At 35.9% G+C, this 3282-nt stretch overlaps 1 long non-coding RNA gene across 1 annotated transcript in view; it reads left to right on the top strand.

Moving 5' to 3' along the window:
• Positions 1–1184, top strand: part of LOC131383190 (uncharacterized) — a 50125-nt gene extending 48941 nt beyond the window's left edge. Inside the window, exon 3 of the long non-coding RNA XR_009213013.1 lies at positions 1047–1184. This is a non-coding gene — a long non-coding RNA (uncharacterized LOC131383190). The remainder of the gene's footprint in view (positions 1–1046) is intronic.
• Positions 1185–3282: the final 2098 nt, after the last annotated feature.

The raw sequence follows: 3282 nt of genomic DNA on the forward strand, positions 1-3282 counted from the left end.
GCTGGAGTGCAGTGGCCTGATCTTGGCTCACTGCAAGCTTCACCTCCCGGGTTCACACTGTTCTCCTGCCTCAGCCTCCGGAGTAGCTGGGACTACAGGCTCCCGCCACCACCCCCGGCTAATTTTTTGTATTTTTAGTAGAGATGGGGTTTCGCCGTGTTAGCCAGGATGGTCTCGATCTCCTGACCTCGTGATCCGCCCGCCTCGGCCTCCCAAAGTGCTGGGATTACAGTCGCAGTGTTGTTGTTTTTTTTTTTTAATTTTTACAAGTCTAAGAGACTTAAAACATTATTTCATTTTGCTTTTATTTTGGATTCCATGGATTAATAATGAATTTGAACATCTTTTTCTACATTGTCAGCCTCTGCGTTTCTTCCTTTGAGTTATATCTTCACAACCTTTGCTCGTTTTTTTTTGGAGGGGTTCTGTGATTTTTGTTGTTGTTGCTGAAATAGAGAAGTTTGTAGTAAAATTTTGATATGAATCCCTTGTAAATTTAGGATTTAAAAGTAGTTTCTCCCATTTCATCATCTAGTAATTAATGCTTTTCTTCATGTCTTTTGTCTTACAGAAGTCTCTATTTTTGATAGAATCAAATCAAACATCAAATTCATGTTTTGCCTTTACGGTTTTTGTTTTGGGGGTTTTGTTTAAAATTTCTTTTTAATTCCTAACTTTATACTTCAAACTAAATTTATTATTATGTCTTTCACAAGTAGATTGTTAATTAACCGGAATTTTATCTTTTTATGTGGTATCAGGTGGAGGTCTAGTTTCACTCTTCTCTGTAGGGTGAACTAGTCTATCAAAACCACTGTGGTAGTCAGCCTCTAAAACAGGCTCCAATGATCCACGCTTTATGGTATTTACTCCTTTGTTTGATCCCTTCCTGGTAAGAGTGGGCTGTAACCTAGTAATTTGCTTCCAACCAACAAACTATGGCAAAAATTTTGTGATATCACTTCTGAGGTTAGGTTCTAAAAAGTCTGGGACTTCTGTCTCACTGGCTGTCTTCTTTTTTTCTCTTTTTCCTCTGGGGAAACAAGCTGCCGTGTTGTTAGCTTTCCTATGAAGAGGGCCACATGACAAGAAACTGATGCAACCAACAGCCATTGAGGACCTGAGGCTTGTCAGCAGCCATTTAAGTGAGCTTGGAAGTAGATTAAAATGACTGTAGGCCTGACCTCCACCTTATTTGCAGCACTATGAGAGACCCTGATGAAAGGACTTGCCTAAGCTTATCTGAACTGCTGGCACTTAGAAACTGTGAGATAATAAATGGTTATTGGTTTAAGTTGCTAATGTTAGGGGAATTTGTTACGTAGCAGAAATCTCTAATATACCATTTAATAATTTTATTGTCTTTTCTCTATTGAATTATATGTAATCTTATCATTGAATCATTAATTTCACCCATTTGTTGCTATAGATTTGCTGTATGCCCATATGTAATACAGTATTTCCCCGTGCTTCACCTTCTTTTTATTTTAAAGTCAACTTTGGTATTTGTTAATTTTTCTTCTTCATACTTTTTAGAGTTAAGTTCACTGAGTTTTTGAAATATAGTTAGAATTTGATTTAATCTGCATCAAATTTATTGATAAATATGCAGAATTTATAACTTTATTTCACTATAATTTCATCTAGGAGTCTGGAATGTCTTTTCACTTATTCAAATCATTTTCCTTTATTGGAATCTTAAAGTTTTATCCATAGAAATCTTGTATAATCTTTAGTAAGCTAATTCTTAGAAAATTCATACATTTTGTTATATTTTATAGTTGATTATAAAGAAATGCTAGTACAACCACTATGGAACACAGTATGGAGATTCCTTAAAGATCTAAAAGCAAATCTACCATTTGATCCAGCTATCCCACTCCTGGGTATCTACCCAGAGGAAAAGAAGTCATTACCTGAAAAAGATGCCTGCACACCTGTTTATAGCAGCACAATTCATAATTGCAAAAAATAGAGCCAGTTCAAATGCCCATCAATCAATGAGTAAAGAAAATGTGGTACACACACACACATATATATATATAAACATACCATAGAATACTACTTAGCCATAAAAAGAAATGAAACAATGGCATTCACAGCAACCTGGATGGAATTAGAGAACATTATTCTAAGTGAAGTAACTCAGGAGTAGAAAACCAAACATCGTACGTTCTCACTCAAAAGTGGGAGTTAAGCTATGAGGAAGCAAAAGCATAGGAATGATACAATGGACTTTGGGGACTCAGGAAAAAGGGTGAGAGTGGGTGAGGAATAGATGACTACATATTGGGTACAGTGTACACTGCTCGGATGATGGGTGCACTGAAATCTCTGAAATCGCCACTGAAGAATTTGTTCATGTAACCAAACACCACCCATTCCCCAAAAACCTACTGACAAAAAAGTAGAAAATAAAACTTTCTAACTAAAACAACAACAAAAGCCCAGAAATGCTATTGCTTATGGTCATTAATTCTTTTATCCTGCAACCTCTCTTACAGTGGTTGTCTGTTGGCTGTCAGAATAAGATAACAATTAATAGTTTGTCTACCTGTTGATTTTGTTTTCTCTTGCAATATTTATACCATGTTGGTTGTTTTCTTCCTGTTTTTATTGCTGTGTATCAAACACTCCAAAACTTAAGGCCTTTAAAGAAAAAATAAAATATTTCGTACATTTCTCTGGGTTGACTTGGCTTACTTGGTTGAGTTTTGTCTTTGGTCTTTGTGTGGTTATAATTTCGGTCTTTTGTATGGTTAGAATGTTGGCTGGTGTTGCGGGCATCTGAAGCTTCACTGGGATAGCTATTCAAGGTGGTTCATTCATATAACTGACAGTTGATGTTGGCTGCCAGCTGGGATTTCAGCTGGTATCTGCCTGCTATAGCTTCTATATGTAGCTTCTTCAAGTGGCTTAAACGTCTCACAACATAGCAGGTGCATTCTAAGAGTAAGTATCTCAAAGGTAAATTTTATAGTAGGTCAAGTTGGAAGAGTATGCCATATTCTATTTGTCAATGAAGTCACAGAGACTTTGATCATTCAAGGAAGTGGAAAAACAAACTCTGTCTCTTGGTAGGGAAGTAACAAGATCACATTGCAGAGGCCTGTGAGTAGAAATTATTCTTGTAAATATCTATGAAAAGACAAATTGTATATTTTATTATAACATTGGACAGAACCTCCAATACAATTATAAAGAGCAGAATTGATAGTATCAGCATTCTTTCTGACCTTAATAAAAATAAAGTGCCTCTATTAATTGTTAAATTTTTACTGT

The sequence above is a fragment of the Hylobates moloch genome, unplaced genomic scaffold (genome assembly GCF_009828535.3).
Source record: "Hylobates moloch isolate HMO894 unplaced genomic scaffold, HMol_V3 SCAFFOLD_4, whole genome shotgun sequence".
Taxonomy (NCBI): Eukaryota; Metazoa; Chordata; class Mammalia; order Primates; family Hylobatidae; genus Hylobates; species Hylobates moloch.